Source organism: Mya arenaria, chromosome 8, assembly GCF_026914265.1.
Source record: "Mya arenaria isolate MELC-2E11 chromosome 8, ASM2691426v1".
Classification (NCBI taxonomy): domain Eukaryota; kingdom Metazoa; phylum Mollusca; class Bivalvia; order Myida; family Myidae; genus Mya; species Mya arenaria.
The window spans coordinates 24,032,396-24,052,272 of record NC_069129.1 but is presented as its reverse complement, the minus strand read 5'-3'; the positions used below and the strand labels follow the sequence as shown (position 1 = coordinate 24,052,272).

Sequence of the window (19,877 nt, the reverse complement as noted above, 5' to 3'; positions counted from 1 at the left end):
CGGCTGTCCAAAGATATAATACTTATGAACATATATATCGACGTTAGTATAGAAAGAAAACAGCTTCAGATAATCCTACCAAAAACCTTTCCTTTCGATTGAGATGTACAAGCGGACAAAGAATATCGTCTACCTTATAAAAACTGTTGAAATGAGTTGATGTCAACGTTTTTTTGTAATTTTGCTGTATAAGAGATTATTTAGAAATTTAAGTCTGCAATGATACTAACACTATAACAGAGCGTGATCTGCATCTGTGTCAAGGACGTGGCCTGTTTGCATATAAGATGACGTAAACATCCTTTATATCGTCTTTCGAAACGAGGTTTTTCAACGAGCCATGCAATCTACCGCTTACTATTTAACTTGCCCGGGTATATTTGTCTCTGATCTGCGGAGGCTACCATGATAGCTGGCTGGTACGTTAGACAATCGGTGCTTTAATGTGTGTACTGCTGGAATAAGCGGAAAATTTCATAATTTAAAGTAAGTTTATAGTTTCTTTTGGGTTCTTTTAATGAAAGCGATAAACTCGAAAACAAAATAATATGCAGACACATACACAAATGGTACTGCTGTTGAGAAAATTTTAGATAACTAACTTTATTTTCACAAAAACTAACCCCGGGTTTTGTAGGTATTTTAGACTATGTTGACCACAGGTGCTCGTCCCATTGCCTCGATACAGTAATATATATATATATATATGTCATTTGAGAAAATATTCTACAATTTTTACATGAAAAAGGTTAGTATAAATATATAAATAAATATTCACTGTCTTGACCAAAATAAAGAAAAAAAAATAAAAATTAAAACAATATATTACTGTATCCAGGCAATGTGACGAGCACCTGTAATGTTGACAGTTTGCTAACACGATTCACGGAATTACAAAATCGCAGTCTTGCTTTTATCTTACGTGATCGTGCGAAAGAAATGAAACAGTCGTTAATTAAGCACAACGTATTAGTTAGATGACATGAAGTAAATTATTAATGAATAAGAATGGGCGGAGTGAGCGCCATCTAACTAAATTAGAAAACAACCACATTGGCTGCTACATTGACAACGCAAAATCGCAAAAGGTTCGCCTGAGTACTTTGGAGTATGCATAGGTATGCCCAGGCGTTCTGGTATGTACATAGGTATGGCCGAGGTTTCTTGAGTATGGATAGGTACACCTGGGTACTTTTGAGTATGTAATCGTACACTCGAGCATTCTAAAGTATTCATTGGTACGCCCGGGTGTTTTGGTGTATACAAAGCTACTCACGGGCGTTCAGGAGTATGCAAAATACGCCCCGGCGTTCTGGAGTATGCATTAGTACGCCCGGGTGTTCTGATGTATGCATAGGTGCACCCATACCTTCTGTAGCATGCATATGTACGCCCAGGAACTCTGTAATATGCATATGTACGCCCATGCACTCTAAAGAATGCATAGGTACACCCGGGCGATCTGTAGTATGCATAGGTAAGCCCGGGCGATCTAGAGTATGCATAGGTACGCCCGGGCGATCTGGAGTATGAATAGGTACGCTCCGGTGATCTGGAGTATGCACAGGTACGCCCGGGAACTCTGGAGTGTGCATAGTTACGCCCGGATACTCTAGTGTATGCAAAGGTACGCCCGGGCTTTCTGGAGTGTGCATAGTTACGCCCGGATACTCTAGTGTATGCAAAGGTACGCCCGGGCTTTGTGGAGTGTGCATAGTTACGCCCGGATACTCTGGTGTATGCATAGGTACGCCCGGGCGTATTGGAGTGTGCATAAGTACGTCCGCGAAATCTGGAGTATGCATAGGAATCCGACTGTTCTGTTGTATTCATAGGTACACCCGACCATTCTGTAGTATGCAAAGGTACGCCCGATCGTTCTGTAGTATGCATAGGTACGCCCGATCGTTCTGTAGTATGCATAGGTACGCCCGATCGTTCTGTAGTATGCATAGGTACGCCCGATCGTTCTGTAGTATGCATAGGTACGCCCGATCGTTCTGTAGTATGCATAGGTACGCCCGATCGTTCTGTAGTATACATAGGTACGCCCGACCGTTCTGTAGTATGCATAGGTACGCCCGATCGTTCTGTAGTATACATAGGTACGCCCGACCGTTCTGTTGTATGCATAGGTACGCCCGATCGTTCTGTAGTATGCATAGGTACGCCCGGGCACTCTGGTGTATGCATAGTAACGCCTGTGCAACCTGGAGTAAGCCTCGGTACGCTCGGATACTCTGGAGTATGCCTAATTTTGCCCGGGCACTCTAGTGTATGCATAGGTACGCCCGGGAACTATGGAGTGTGCATAGTTACGCCCGGATACTCTAGTGTATGCAAAGGTACGCCCGGGCTTTCTGGAGTGTGCATAGTTACGCCCGGATACTCTGGAGCATGCAAAGGTACTCCCGGACACTCTGGAGTAGGCATAGTTATCCCCGGGCAATCTGGAGTATGCATAGTTACGCCTGGTTACTCTGGAGTATGCATAGGTACTCCCGGACACTCTGGAGTATACATGGGTATGCCCGGGCGTCACAGTGTATGCATAAAGACGCCTAGGCGTTCTGCAGTATGCATAAGTACACCCGGGCACTCTGGATTATGCATAGGTACGCCCGGACGTTCTTGAGTATGCATAGGTACGCCCGGGCGTTCTGGTGTATGCATAGGTACGCCCGGGCACTGTGGAGTATGCATTAGTATACCCGGGTACTCTGGAGTATGCATAGCTACACCCGGTCATTCTTGAGTATGCATAGGTACGCCCGGGCACTCTAGAGTGTGCATAGGTATGTCTGGGCACTCAAGAGTATGCATAGGTACGTCCGGGCACTCTAGAGTATGCATAGGTACGTCCGGGCACTCTAGAGTATGCATAGGTATGCCCGGGCACTCTAGAGTATGCATAGGTATGTCCGGGCACTCTAGAGTATGCATAGGTATGCCCGGGCACTCTAGAGTATGCATTGGTACGTCCGGGCACTTTAGAGTATGCATAGGCATGCCCGGGCACTCTGGAGTATGCATAGGTACGCCCGGACGTTCTTGAGTATGCATAGGTACGTCCGGGCACTCTGGATTATGCATAGGTACGCCCGGACGTTCTTGAGTATGCATAGGTACGCCCGGGCGTTCTGGAGTATGCATAGGTACGCCCGGGCACTGTGGAGTATGCATTAGTATACCCGGGTACTCTGGAGTATGCATAGCTACACCCGGTCATTCTTGAGAATGCATAGGTACGCCCGGGCACTCTAGAGTATGCATAGGTACGTCCGGGCACTCTAGAGTATGCATTGGTACGCCCGGGCACTCTAGAGTATGCATAGGTACGTCCGGGCACTCTAGAGTATGCATAGGTACGCCCGGGCACTCTAGAGTATGCATAGGTACGCCCGGGCACTCTAGAGTATGCATAGGTACGCCCGGGCACTCTAGAGTATGCATAGGTACGCCCGGGCACTCTAGAGTATGCATAGGTACGCCCGGGCACTCTAGAGTATGCATAGGTACGCCCGGGCACTCCAGAGTATGCATAGGTACGCCCGGGCACTCTAGAGTATGCATAGGTACGCCCGGGCACTCTAGAGTATGCATAGGTACGCCCGGGCACTCTAGAGTATGCATAGGTACGCCCGGGCACTCTAGAGTATGCATAGGTACGTCCGGGCACTCTAGAGTATGCATAGGTATGTCCGGGCACTCTAGAGTATGCATAGGTACGCCCGGGCACTCTAGAGTATGCATAGGTATGCCCGGGCACTCTAGAGTATGCATAGGTATGTCCGGGCACTCTAGAGTATGCATAGGTACGTCCGGGCACTCTAGAGTATGCATAGGTACGTCCGGGCACTCTAGAGTATGCATAGGTACGCCCGGGCACTCTAGAGTATGCATAGGTATGCCCGGGCACTCTAGAGTATGCATAGGTACGTCCGGGCACTCTAGAGTATGCATAGGTACGTCCGGGCACTCTAGAGTATGCATAGGTACGTCCGGGCACTCTAGAGTATGCATTGGTATGTCCGGGCACTCTAGAGTATGCATAGGTACGTCCGGGCACTCTAGAGTATGCATAGGTATGTCCGGGCACTCTAGAGTATGCATAGGTACGTCCGGGCACTCTAGAGTATGCATAGGTACGCCCGGGCACTCTAGAGTATGCATAGGTACGTCCGGGCACTCTAGAGTATGCATTGGTATGTCCGGGCACTCTAGAGTATGCCTTTGTATGCCCGGGCACTCTAGAGTATGCATAGGTACGTCCGGGCACTCTAGAGTATGCATAGGTATGCCCGGGCACTCTAGAGTATGCATAGGTATGTCCGGGCACTCTAGAGTATGCATTGGTATGTCCGGGCACTCTAGAGTATGCATAGGTATGTCCGGGCACTCTAGAGTATGCATAGGTATGTCCGGGCACTCTAGAGTATGCATAGGTACGTCCGGGCACTCTAGAGTATGCATAGGTATGTCCGGGCACTCTAGAGTATGCATAGGTACGTCCGGGCACTCTAGAGTATGCATAGGTATGCCCGGGCACTCTAGAGTATGCATAGGTATGTCCGGGCACTCTAGAGTATGCATAGGTATGCCCGGGCACTCTAGAGTATGCATTGGTACGTCCGGGCACTTTAGAGTATGCATAGGCATGCCCGGGCACTCTGGAGTATGCATAGGTACGCCCGGACGTTCTTGAGTATGCATAGGTACGTCCGGGCACTCTGGATTATGCATAGGTACGCCCGGACGTTCTTGAGTATGCATAGGTACGCCCGGGCGTTCTGGAGTATGCATAGGTACGCCCGGGCACTGTGGAGTATGCATTAGTATACCCGGGTACTCTGGAGTATGCATAGCTACACCCGGTCATTCTTGAGAATGCATAGGTACGCCCGGGCACTCTAGAGTATGCATAGGTACGTCCGGGCACTCTAGAGTATGCATTGGTACGCCCGGGCACTCTAGAGTATGCATAGGTACGTCCGGGCACTCTAGAGTATGCATAGGTACGCCCGGGCACTCTAGAGTATGCATAGGTACGCCCGGGCACTCTAGAGTATGCATAGGTACGCCCGGGCACTCTAGAGTATGCATAGGTACGCCCGGGCACTCTAGAGTATGCATAGGTACGCCCGGGCACTCTAGAGTATGCATAGGTACGCCCGGGCACTCTAGAGTATGCATAGGTACGCCCGGGCACTCTTGAGTATGCATAGGTACGCCCGGGCACTCTAGAGTATGCATAGGTACGCCCGGGCATTCTAGAGTATGCATAGGTACGCCCGGGCACTCAAGAGTATGCATAGGTACGCCCGGGCACTCTAGAGTATGCATAGGTATGTCCGGGCACTCTAGAGTATGCATAGGTATGTCCGGGCACTCTAGGTATGCATAGGTATGCCCAGGCACTCTAGAGTATGCATAGGTATGTCCGGGCACTCTAGAGTATGCATAGGTATGTCCGGGCACTCTAGAGTATGCATAGGTACGTCCAGGCACTCTAGAGTATGCATAGGTACGTCCGGGCACTCTAGAGTATGCATAGGTACGTCCGGGCACTCTAGAGTATGCATAGGTATGCCCGGGCACTCTAGAGTATGCATAGGTACGTCCGGGCACTCTAGAGTATGCATAGGTACGTCCGGGCACTCTAGAGTATGCATAGGTACGTCCGGGCACTCTAGAGTATGCATTGGTATGTCCGGGCACTCTAGAGTATGCATAGGTACGTCCGGGCACTCTAGAGTATGCATAGGTATGCCCGGGCACTCTAGAGTATGCATAGGTACGTCCGGGCACTCTAGAGTATGCATAGGTATGCCCGGGCACTCTAGAGTATGCATAGGTACGTCCGGGCACTCTAGAGTATGCATTGGTATGTCCGGGCACTCTAGAGTATGCATATGTATGCCCGGGCACTCTAGAGTATGCATAGGTACGTCCGGGCACTCTAGAGTATGCATAGGTATGCCCGGGCACTCTAGAGTATGCATAGGTATATCCGGGCACTCTAGAGTATGCATTGGTATGTCCGGGCACTCTAGAGTATGCATAGGTATGTCCGGGCACTCTAGAGTATGCATAGGTATGTCCGGGCACTCTAGAGTATGCATAGGTACGTCCGGGCACTCTAGAGTATGCATAGGTATGTCCGGGCACTCTAGAGTATGCATAGGTACGCCTGGGCACTCTAGAGTATGCATAGGTACGCCCGGGCACTCTAGAGTATGCATAGGTACGCCCGGGCACTCTAGAGTATGCATAGGTATGTCCGGGCACTCTAGAGTATGCATAGGTACGCCCGGGCACTCTAGAGTATGCATAGGTATGTCTGGGTACTCTAGAGTATGCATAGGTACGCCCGGGCACTCTAGAGTGTGCATAGGTATGTCCGGGCACTCTAGAGTATGCATAGGTATGTCCGGGCACTCTAGAGTATGCATAGGTACGCCCGGGCACTCTAGAGTGTGCATAGCTACGCCCGGGCGTTCTATAGTATACATTGGTAAGCCCGTACTACGCTAACGGTATAACGTTCTAACGTTCGCACGTGAATTCAATTTCCGTTTTAAAATCAAATTTGGCGACTGTGAATTCATTTATTCAACAACAACAATAACATTTTGTTTGCCTTTTTGGTTTACTCTCAAAAGTTTAATTTAATTTGATAGTGAATTAACTCATCGTAGTCAAGCCAGAATGAAATAAAAATGCACAACTAGATTGCAGCACAGGCGTATGACTCATTGTTTGTATCTATAAAATGTTGATTAATAATATCATTTTGGGTTAGTATAATGAAATAAACAATATACCTGAAAATATGTAATGCCAATATTACTTTATGATGTAAAAAAAGAAATAAGGCTTACTATGTACCTCAACTTACCGATATCACGATTGAGTCCAGTTGTTTTTCAAATTTATTAATCAGCATAGAAATAAGCCATTTTTTAGAAGGTGCCATGTAAAATGGAGTCAGTTCCCTTTAAAATGTTATGCGATGTGTTATGGTATAACTATATTATCTTAAGACAAACAAGCCAAAGTCAAAGTCCCATTCTTGTCTTGTTCTGTAGTCGGAAACTATGGAAGGGTATTTAAGTAAAAAATCAATTCATATAAATGAATTATTCTTGTACGTAAATTACATTAATATTATGGTAAATTTATATTCTATCATTACTGCTAACATGCGCATTCATACTATTGTTACGCACATTTAGAGATGTTACTACATCTTAGTTACAAATAGCTGCCATATATGATATTCATATAAATGTATTATTCTTGTATGTAAATTACATTTATATTATGGTAAATCTTTGTTCTATCATTACTGCTTACATGTGCATTCATACAAATGTTACGCACATTTAGAGATTTTACTACTTCTTAATTCCAAATTGCTGCCATATATTAGAAACTTGTTAATTTTAGATTTTATCTACAGACTGACAAATGTCTGCTGACTACTGCCTAATAACTGCTTGCGTGAATCTGAACGAATAGTTTATTTATAATTCAAATTAATAAGTTAAGGTTATGCTAAGCGAAAACATCCAGTACTATAACACAGCCAGCAAGCAGTAGACAACAAGCATTTGTATAAATCCGTGACGAAGCTAAATTCATATAAAGCTGGGGACCATTATCTTCGGTTGTTTCCGTGATTCGCAAGGTGCGCACCGGTGTTACCTGAAAAAATACCACGGCAAATTCCTACCGCGAGGAGCGTGTTCCCTCTGGTCGGCCCAGTTGTCTATCCTAAATTATGATCGGACCTGCTTGAGGCCATCAGAATTATTAATGTCGTTCATCTTTGTCGTGATATTTTTTTTTACTTTTATGTTATAAAAGGAAAGGCAATATTACTATATTATAGTATATTCCATACTTTTTTAGGAGTCTATCATGAACTATTTTAATGCAACGTTTATAAATACGTTGAAACTGTTGTCTATCACAGATTATTTAGCTTGACGAAATAGGCTATTGAGCAAACAGATTTTAGGCTTAAAAGTATCACCTTTATGAAACTGTTGTCCGCATCTCAATAATATGTACCTTTTAATACGAAGTTGTTAGTGTCTATCAAAGAAATATTTTAATTGATATTTATGTATGTCATACAAAAATAACCCTATCATATACCATTTCTTTTATGGACATTTGAAGGTACATATTAACAAAATCAATTGATATATTTTATTTTTTGCATCAAATATGTTCTTTGATAATATAAAGAAAAGTACATTGATCAAACAAGTGTAAGTGAGAAAGAAATAGAATTGGCTTCAATTGCCAATCAATAATTTCTGTTCACAGTCTGCAGTCTATCACAGATCAATGAGCAATTGCAATGACCAACAGTTAACACAAACTCTTCCGTGGGAGGCGGGATGGCACACCCGGCACATGCCCCATCACTAAAGTCTTCAAAGTTTGCATTCTATCTCAAAGGAGTGGAAATTAATAAACTACACCTTTCAAATGCCATCATGTGCAGGCGATGTGAACTCATAAAAACAACAAATTCAAACAGCGCAACCTCCTTTAATTATGTCCTCTTGATGTTTCTTCATCCGTATATAAACAACAGTTTCCACGTCTTCCAACAATTTCCAATACTGGTGAAAATGTATCCATCATCCGTGTGATATTTGTTGAAAACAAGAAAAGCATACATGCCATAAAACTGAGAACAAAGTTATTTTCTCCAGTCTTGTAGCAGAACGCAATCCTTGAACATGTGCAAGATATGCCATGAAGTCAATATCACCACTACTTGAAGGCCACCGGTGTGTTATGTTCACTTGTATGTCTTTCTGATGTCTTCACAAATTGCTTACGTCTAGCAGACCCTTGGGGGGAGGGGTACGCCCCTTAGGTATGTCCTCTCTTGGGGAGCGGAGTACACCCCTTAGGTATGCCCTTGGGGGGAGGGGTACGCCCCTTAGGTATGCCCTTTCTTGGGGAGCGGAGTACGCCCCTTAGGTATGCCCTCTCTAACGTCTATTCCTGAACTCTCCCCTGCTTTTAAGATAAACTTTCATAACCAGTATCACTTATTACCTTATTATTATAATAAAATTCATTAAACTTACCTTGAAGCCATATGATGGCAGATAAACAATGGTTAAAGTTAAATGAACAGTAATGTTCATTTCTATTTTTTTTATTGATAAGATTAATCCCAGTATGAAAGATTCATTTTATATTAGAAAATAAATATAATATATATTTTTAGGAAAGACAATTAAGAAAACCATGTTTTATGATAGACAATATTTTTTTATGTAAATGATAAATCAGAAAAAATATTCTTATTGTCTATCATGAAATATATATTTCTTATTGTCTATCATGAAAAATATTTCTTACTGTCTATCAAGAATTGTTTTTATTATTGCCTATCATGAAATATCTTTCTAACTGTCTATCATAAATATTATCATATTTTATGATAGACAATAAGATTTATTTTTTTAATATTTCTTATTGTCTATCATGAAAAATATTTCTTATGGTCTATCGTGAATTATTTTTATTATTGTCTATCATGAAATATTTTTCTGTCTATCATAAATTTTAATACATATGTTTAAATTAAATATTTCTTATTGTCTATCATGATTTTTTTTCTTACTGTCTATCAGGAATTATTTTCATTATTATCTATCATGAAATATTTTTCTTACTGTCTATCATAAATTTTAATAAATATATTTTATGATAGACAATACGAAAACAAATTATACATAATTACAGTCAAGCAAAAACCATGACTGACTGTAAGAAACTTACTACTTGTGTTTTCATGTAATTATAGGACAAATAAGAAAAATATAAATAATTCTTATTGTCTATCATAAATTTAAAAAACAACAACATATTTTACGAGAGATAATAAGAAAAAATCTGGATAAACAGATAAGGCCTGTAAATATGAAAATTTGTTCATGCTCAAGTCAATCGTATGATCAAACTTCAAAAGATTAAAACAGTAAAATGCTTAATGTTTTACTGATTTTCAATATTCCAACTCATTTTAGCTCAAGTTAGGCTCTTCCCATCTTTAATTTAGACAAGAGACATAGTGGTCCTACATCGCTCAACTTATTAAAGGGTTACAAAAGAACCATTGCAAATAATCTTTGTGAAATAGCCACCTCAGGACCGCTAAGACACACAAGGACATGCAAAGACACCTCAACTTTAAGGGAAAGCTACTTTAAAGCACTGTACTAGGTATTAAGCAGTTAAGAACTAAAAAAAAAATCACATAAAATCATTTTTACCGGTTAAAATCGTTTTTGTTTGTAAAAATTACAAAAATGTAGAAAGGGCTCAAAGTCTCAACCAAATGTTCCCCTTTGTCTTTACTGGTTTAGAATGTCTATTTCTATGTTATTAACCTTGCCGGATCAAGTAGAAATTGATCTTATTAACCCTTATTAACCCTACCCTGGCCCTAAATCCTAGTGGTTATTTAGGTTTGTCGTCAACCAATTAACTGTTAGTGTTTCTTATGAAACAGTACCTCTCATGGCACTCATAATATGCATGGACTATTTAACACTATTAAAACACGTTATTTAGATTTTGACAGACTAAAACATTATAATTGATGTCTTTCAGTACATATTTTAAAGCTTTGAAATAGATTACCCACTACTGTTAGTGTCTTTGTGTCCTAGCTTGTGTGTCTTGGCGGTATTTACCTTTTGTCTACCTTTTGTCGTCTAGGGAACTTCTTTAGCCCTAAAAGGCTAGTAAATCCCTTTAAACTGCTTCGTCTGTAAGTTCTCCGCCTTCGGTATGACTTAATATATTTCAGAAGTATCAAACCGTTTGTTTTTCCAAAGTTTATCAAGACCTGCCTTGAAGGCATTCACAGATGTGGTGTTCACTAATTCATGTGGCAAATTATTCCAAGTTGAAACTATACGATTGCTGAAAGAATTTTGACGTAATGATTTCCTTGCTTTAGGTTTAAATAATTTCAAATTGTGTCCTCTGGTACCACTATTGTCAGCAAAGGTGAAAAATGTTGTCATACTAATGTCATCAATATTGTGTACTATTCTAAACACTTGAATCATGTCGAATCTTTTCCTTCTAAAGTCTAAAGATGGGAGGTTTAATTTTCGTAGGCTATCGTTGTAAGTCAATCCCCTCAAATCCGGAATTAATCTAGTTGCTCTTCTCTGAGCGTTTTCAATCATCTGTTTATACTTCTTTGTTATTGGGAAATATATCAGGTTTCCATAATCCAGATGCGATCTGACCAGTGATTTGTATAAGGTCAGGAATAGAGTATTGTCAATATGAGTAAACTTTCTTCTTATTAATCCAATAATCACCTGTTGGCTTTGTTCAAAGTATTGCTGATATGCTTTTCAAAACTCAAACTTTCAGTAAAAAGTACTCCTAAATCCTTCTCAGAGTCTTCCCTTTTAAGCTGTTGTATAATTTACCAATAATAGTTGAGCTAAATTTTGCCCCCTCCATTTGTGATTTCTTGGTTAGATATTTAATTATTTTTCCAGTAATGCATATATACCTGGTGATGATTGAACCCGTGACACTAGAAATCCTGCTCTCTACCGCTAACTGAGCTAGCTGGGGACCTCAGAGTAAACAGTGGCTCAGTAAGTAACGGCATGAATTTACATAATTTCAAAGTCCCACATTTTCACTATAGAAATTCCTCTGACCCTACACCAGCCACATAAAATATCAAAAATCGTAAAAAGAGCTGGTTTAGGGGCAGAGTAGGCTCAGATTAGGTAAGGGGGGCCAGTCTTGCAAGTTAGACGTGGGTTCAAATCATTGTCCTACACTAGGTATATCTCCATAAAAGTACAATTTACGTCTAAACAGAACTTTATACCGATCGGTTAGTGCAAAACTAAAATTGATTATAAGATTTGCACTGACCAGACAATGTCGATTTCCCTTGAACACTGTAGAACGATTTTGCTTCTTCAGATTTTTAAATTTATATAGAAACTGTGAGATAAATAGTCATTGTTCCAGTTTGCGATGAGTCATTTAACGTGTACAACCCAATTTGTAAAACATTAAAACTTTCGCACAAGTTGCAAGTAAAACATTAAAACTTTCTCACAAGTTGCAAGTCCAATGTATCCGGATTGACGTATCCGAATTGCATGCTTGCGGTCGACAAATATAAACTTCTATTTGGACAAATATATACTCCTGATTAAGACGTAGGAATGTTGCGGCTTGTTTAATGTAATTTTTCAATGTACAATGTATGTTTATTGATATTTACCTCATACGACGTGTATATAATATGTGTTGTTTTGTTATCGTCGTTGTTCATCGTATTATCTGGGGCTGTATGAATCGATAATGTTTATCCATGCACCGTCTCGTCACGGAAAATCCCGAAGTTATGAAGATGCTTGACAGAGTGACCTCCCGTTTATAGCAATTTGCGCTAGAATTTTGTTTTTTTACAATGCACAATGCTTTGTGCGTTATGAGTGCTTATATTGCAAAAATCAGAACATTGAATTTGTGTATTTCTAATTGATATAAGGTAGAAGTGCAATTTTAACATTAGAATCTACATGTTGAAGGAAAGTTTGATTATGCTGCATGCAGAAGTAATGAAGCAACACAATGAACTCGCTCAATTACATGCACGAATAAGACGGTTATTATTTACACGCAATAGCATGCATAAACATCTTGGTAATAATAATAGAATGTCGATTTACCATTTGAGACTATGCAGTTGTCACTAGTATGAATACACATGTCACTAGTATGAATACACATGTTAGCAGTCATGATAGAATATAAATTTACCATAATATTAATGTAATTTACATACAAGAATAATGCATGTACATGAATTGATTTTTTACTTAAATACCCTTCCATAGAAACTGTACAGCAATCCAATCTTCAATGTGTTCCGTGTAAACAGCACTATACACTAAAATAGTTCAGTGATTTATGCTTCTGTGTATAGATCATACAATATCACAAATTGACAAACGCATGATATTAATCAACATTTTAGACACAAACAATGAGTATGACGCCGGTGGATTGCAGGCAACGTAAAAAGAATACTTAAAACTTACAAAATAAGAAAACAACAACATATGTATTAAAGAGGTAAATACACGGCGTTGCCGGCCCGTTGTGTAAAAAAATGGTATAAAGGGCTTGAGGTCAACAGGGGCTGCTCCAGGATTTGTCGTTAGAGGGGAAGTAACACGAAGGGGCGTAATGTTTTGACGTGCGCCCCTCCGTCTGCAATAGGTGCTAACTTGGATGCAAACCCGCTTTTTTTATGAAAACAAAACGTTTTAACACCGATTTATTACTATAATTGTACACTCATTTGCGTCATACCAAGATACACTTTATAAATTCTATGCTGCTGGGGGGGATTAAAAATCCGTGTTATTTCGTGTGAAAATTGGACAATTGATTTTAGAATATATTGGTAATTTATTTAGTGGTCTCTGACCTACAATGTCTACGGATATATAAGCCCAAGTCAATCGGAACATCTCGGCCAGTATCCAAAAGGTATATTTCAAAGCTTGCCGGAGATCGCCGAGTTGCTACGATTGACGCTCATGGTCTTAACGTTTTTATTTTTTTGCAGAATTTAACCTACATACATTTTACACGCTACCACTAGCAGATTCAGGGGGTGGGGGGCGCAACCGCCCCCCTCAACTCCCCCCCCAACACTTTAAACCAAATGCATTTCGTTTCTGGGTGAGGGGCGCAAGTATAAAGGGTGCGCCCCTAAGTTACGCCCCCTCTAACGTCGACTCATGGGTCCGCCTCTGGCGACTTCTTTTTTTCTAACACCATCGCATTAATTATTTTAACATGTCATGTCAAAAAGTATAGAGAGAGATTCTTTATTTCCTCTGATATGAAGGGACTTGACACATGATAATCAGAACATAATACGAAAGAAACATATAGAACAAAACTTTTCGTAAATTTTATACAACAAACACATATATTGTAGGTAAGAAGGATAACTATAAATAATACTGTATGATAGCAATGCATTTATACATATACTGAAAAATAGTGAATGAAACATAGTTCTTTAATTTGATTTACATTATCTGGTGATACATGAAACTATAGACCGTAGGCCTGCATGTCGAGCCTGCGACCCCTGGGTTGACAGTAAAGTGTGTTACCACTAGACCACGGATCAGGACCGATTTAATATACAGGGTGACAGCTGGATGTTTTATCAGCAAAAAAGATCAGAACGTTTTGCATAGTTTTATATTGAGAAACAAATAAGCGTTCGAAATTATATTTTTGCCCAATGGGATGACAGTATGTTTAAAATCTGCAGTACATTTATTTAGGAAAATTATTGACTTTAATCTTTTAAATTGTTGGATTTAAATAGGGGCTGGACAAGTAGACAAAAGTATCTCGAATACTAAGCTGATTTAAGGGTAATGTCAGTATGTATTTACCAAAATAATGAGCTATGCGACTGCATCTCATTAAATTGATTATTTTGGTTAACACCATAATAACACCATCCGAATATCATTTTATTCATTGTTCGACAAAATTGTGGTTACCATGACAACATAAATAGTGAAAATGCTATTTAAACCCGATCTTTACATAACTAAAAAGTGTCTAGAAACTTGATATGTCGAAAGCGCCAGACAATAATGTGGTTGCCATGACAACATAAAGATTCAATTTACTACACTTGATAAGGGTCCTATTATAACAGCAAATGTTATCCAAATATTATAAAAGCTGCTTTGTATAGCATCTATAATTATTTGGCAGTGAATATACCAATCTCTTAACTGGATCTTTGCCCTGTATAATGAAGTATTAAAACTTGGTTCATATAATGTAATATGTGGATAGAGGGCAATAGGGATATTATGCAGGCCAATAATATTTTTAATGTCGTGAAAAATGTGGCTGATATTTCAACATTTTTTTAAAGCTGCACTTTCACAGATTGAACGTTTTGACAACTTTAAAAAACAATTGTCTTGGAACGAGCCAATTTATATGAAAATGAATGGAAACCAGTGATATACGACTGCTGACATCGCAGATTTTAATAGTTTAGTTAAATAAATTGATGTTTTACGCGTTTATTCTTAAACCGTTAGTAACTCTTTAAGCCATAAAACATCAATTTTCGACGGAAATATGAAAATCTGCGATCTGATCTTTTGTCAGCAGTCTTATATCACTAGTTTGCAGATATTTACGACAAAAATTGGCTCATTCCAAGACAATAATAAATAAGTTGCCAAAACAGTAAATTTGTGAGAGTGCAGCTCTAATTTATGTTAGTAATTTTAAATTGTATAAGAATCCGAAGGGGACTTTTGTTATGTAAGTTATACTCAGTGACTTGTTTCTTTTACCAGGTATTGAATACAATCGAATGGCAAAACAATGACCTCTTATCGGGATTTGTTGAGGGAAAAGGAAGCCCAGAACTGGGTCAAGGCCGCCCTCGCCCTCAACATCACCAAGGGGGGGGGGGGGTTACAAAGTTTTGTGGAGGACGTGCTGACATGCGTACATCAGGACATCTATAACAACGTTAGAACATCCAGGGGTCTTCCTACCCGGGCAACATGTGCACATTGTTTCACCGAGAACGTGTTAAAGTGCTCCACTCCTAAGATATGCACAAGTAAAAAAACTGCAAATTTCATAACGGCCCTTCAAAACAGTGTGTTCCTTGTCCAAATGGGATTTGTGAAGGCGTCCGTGATGAAATAGTTCAACATCACAGGTATTCAGGACCATCATGGAAGAACACGAACGCAGACAAATGGTGTACCATTCCCTGGGAGATAGGCAAGTGTTTCCTGCCTCCTGATGGCTACAAGACCTTGTCCTCCATCAAAGACAGTGACTTCAACGGAGTGATCAGCGTCATGATTAATTGCGAGGATTTCCAAACCAAGCTGTCGTTTAAAGTTGCGACACAGCCAAATTTTTTAACAGAGGTAAACATATTAATCATACTATTATCATATTATGCGATTCCGATGACTTTTTAAAGCTGCACTCTCACAGATTAACAGTTTTGAGTTTTATTTCATTTCTATCCCAGAATCAGCTGATTTGGGCATCAATGCATTCAATTCAGTCATATAAGATAACTCACAAAAGAACAGCCGAAAAACTCATTTTTCTAAAAGCGTTACTGTAAATAGCCATAACACATCAATTTTCGAACGAAAAAATATGAAAAAAAACGCGATCAGATCATTTGTCAGCAGTCTTATATCACTGGTTTCCAGACATTAACGCAAATATTGGCAAATTCCCAGATAAAACATAAAAACGTGGCTTAACGGTCAATCTGTGAGAGTTCTGCTTTAAAGTATGTTCATAATAAGTGTAGAATGTTTCAGTATTCACTTGAAGTTCATGTGTGTACTTCTTTAATACAATGACAACCATTGCAAAAACTCTATCTTATTCATTATTTTGTACATTCGTTACTCTTATCCAAACAACCAAGAAGTCTTAAAGTGCATATATAGTTACAACATATTGTATTAAAGTATTCGTTTCAATTTGTGCCATCTTCACCACAACCACAAGCTTTGTTTGTCAATACATATTTGAAACATTACATTTAAGGTTCGGGACATTGGTCGCCGCGTACCCACTTCAATGACCAGAAGTTCAATGACACGGAACTAGTTGACTTGCTGTTCAAGCTCCGCACCCTGCTGGAGGACAAGACTGATCTAGCAAACCGAACCGAGGCACAAGACGCCTGTGGAACAGCTTAAGAAGGTACGAGCTTACATGCTTTAAGACTAAACTGAGGTAGCAAACCGACCCGAGACACAACACGCCGTGGAACAGCTTAAGAAGGTACGAACTTGCATGCTTTATGACTAAACTTCAAGGTAGCAAACCGACCCGAGGCACAAGACGCTGTGGAACAGCTTAAGAAGGTACGAACTTGCATGTTGTATGACTTAACTTAAGTAGCATACCGACCCGAGGCACAAGACGCCCTGGAACAGCTTAAGAAGGTACGAACTTGCATGCTTTATGACTAAACTGAGGTAGCATACCGACCCAAGGCACAACACGCTGTGAAACAGCTTAAGAAGGTACGAACTTAACATGCTTTATGACTAAACTGAAGTAGCATACCGATCCAAGGCACAAAACGCCGTGTAACAGCTAAAGAAGGTACGAACTTGCATGCTTTACGACTAAACTGAGGTAGCATACCGACCCAAGGCACAACACGCCGTGGAACAGCTTAAGAAGGTACGAACTTGCGTACTTAATGACTAAACTGAGGACGGATACCGACCCAAGGCACAACACGCTGTGGAACAGCTTAAGAAGGTACGAACTTGCATGCTTTATGACTAAACTGAGGTAGCATACCGACCTAAGGCACAACACGCTGTGAAACAGCTTAAGAAGGTACGAACTTAACATGCTTTATGACTAAACTGAAGTAGCATACCGATCCAAGGCACAACACGCCGTGTAACAGCTTAAGAAGGTACGAACTTGCATGCTTTATGACTAAACTGAGGTAGCATACAGACCTAAGGCACAAGACGCCGTGGAACAGCTTAAGAAGGTACGAACTTGCATGCTTTATGACTAAACTGAGGTAGCATACCGACCCAAGGCACAACACGCTGTGGAACAGATAAGAAGGTACGAACTTGCATGCTTTATGACTAAACTGAGGTAGCATACCGACCCAAGGCACAACACGCTGTGAAACAGCTTAAAAAGGTACGAACTTGCATGCTTTATGACTAAACTGAGGTAGCATACCGACCTAAGGCACAAGACGCCGTTGAACGGCTTAAGAAGGTACGAACTTGCATGCTTTATAACTAAACTCTGGTAGCATACCGACCCAAGGCACAACACGCTGTGAAACAGCTCAAAAAGGTACGTACATTGTAGTTGATATTAATTATGCCATGAAGCTAACAACCCTCCATGTTTCAGGGCATTCGGAGCTCCTCGGTCATTTTATCGAAAACAACCTCGGATGTATATGGACGGTTAACATACTCAGAAATTGGTATGTTTAAGTCCGCTACAAGTAGATCGCGTAGTAATTTACTTTAGCAGTTAAACTTAATGACTTATAACTCTTGGAGTCTTAATTGTGTTTGCAATAATACAATTCACTGGCAATCAATTTAAACTTAGATCAATAAATAAACGCTTCAACAATACTTTAAATTAACGATATAATTAAAAAAATAACGAACTACTTCTACTGGTGTACCTGCATACATCCGAGGTTGTTTTCGAGAAAAAACACCGAGGAGTTCCGAATTGCTTTAGGGGTGATATTCAGTCAACAAAATTGTTCAAGTGACCGTGTTTACTCCATAAATGTTTATATAGATACAACATTTACAATATGTATGAACCCCTTCACCCGCATATACTCAACAAATATTGGAAATTATTGACTTTCAACAAGAACAAATTGGAAACACCTAATACACTAGGCTTCCATAATATTCATTGTTTAAATGATTCCCCTCTCTCGCCTTTGCGTAAGAAACGGCCCGACCTGAATAAATATATTGCTATAATTGTGATATTTTTGTATTTTGTACGATACAGCTTTGAAAAACCCACTTCCAACAACAATCAGCTTTATAATGTTGTGCTTGCTTAGTTCGGTCAACACTTACATCATTAGCGGTTCCAGGGGAGGGGGTGCGTATCCGACGCCCCTCCCCCTCCCTCTTCCTAAAATTGGCCAAGTTTACATTTTAATTGATATAGAAGATACAAAGTGATAATATAAGCCCAAAATGCACCGATTTGGACTAGACATTGTTATATTTTTCGAAGGGGACTACCCAAAAACGCATTCCAACGCTTAAATAAATATCGGTTATAAGGGAGGAAAAGCGCAAGTTAAAAGACTACGCCTTTAATTTACGACCCTTTTAACGTTAATTCCTTGACCCGACTCTGTTTATAACTATTATTCTGTAGTATATTACAGTTTGTGTTTGGTGTACAGCAATTATCCAGTCTGTTTTAATGTAATCATTATTACAACTTTGCCTGTGGTGATTAAACTTGAATAGGGTTTGGCTGGTCTTGTTCCGGAACGGCGACATCAGCCATACCTGCGTACGGTCAATAAAAGCAATTAGTTAACACCATGAAAAGACGATGGCTTTTGTGTTTAAAACAAACTGTATTTTTACTTCGTCTACTACATGCTTCGGAACTTTCATAATATACTAATGGCCAAAAGTCTTGTCCGGTCTACAAAAACTACAATATCCAAAAGTCTTGTCCGGTCTACAAAAACTACAATATCTGTTTTGTTTCATATCGCACACTCATAAATTTGGTATCGATGGAAAAATGGATATTAATATGCATTCAATGAAAAAAGAATTTTGGATTTTGAGCCAGTACTGCCGGTAGAGTAATGTGTTGAAAATTGGCATTGAGGATTTTCAAGGCACAAATAAAACCCATGCCGGACACGACCTTTGGCCATTAGTATACAATGAAAACTACAGGGACAAGCCCAGTAGTGAAATGAATATCCTAAACGATACTGAAGCCTAGCCGAGACTGTGAATAGACAGTCTAAGCAGGCTTAAGTGTAGTTTCGTCTTTATTCGTCTGAGTAAGTCTTGAAAACTTATAACCACAAAATATTCAAAATACACATATTTTGTCCATACATTTGTACAGGATATATCTCTATTCTGGAAAATAGAACCATTTGAAACTATCAATATACCAATAGACCCGTACAAAATTTGTCTGGGTCTCTGGGAAAATCAATCTGTGGTTAA

General features: G+C 40.1%; 1 long non-coding RNA gene across 2 annotated transcripts in view; it reads left to right on the top strand.

The window, feature by feature from the left end:
• Positions 1-371: 371 nt before the first annotated feature.
• Positions 372-19,877, top strand: part of LOC128242563 (uncharacterized) — a 35,107-nt gene continuing 15,601 nt past the window's right edge. For both annotated transcript variants that reach the window (XR_008262638.1, XR_008262637.1), the window contains exons 1-4: positions 372-486; positions 11,562-11,663; positions 15,450-16,040; positions 16,684-16,842. This is a non-coding gene — a long non-coding RNA (uncharacterized LOC128242563). The remainder of the gene's footprint in view (positions 487-11,561; positions 11,664-15,449; positions 16,041-16,683; positions 16,843-19,877) is intronic.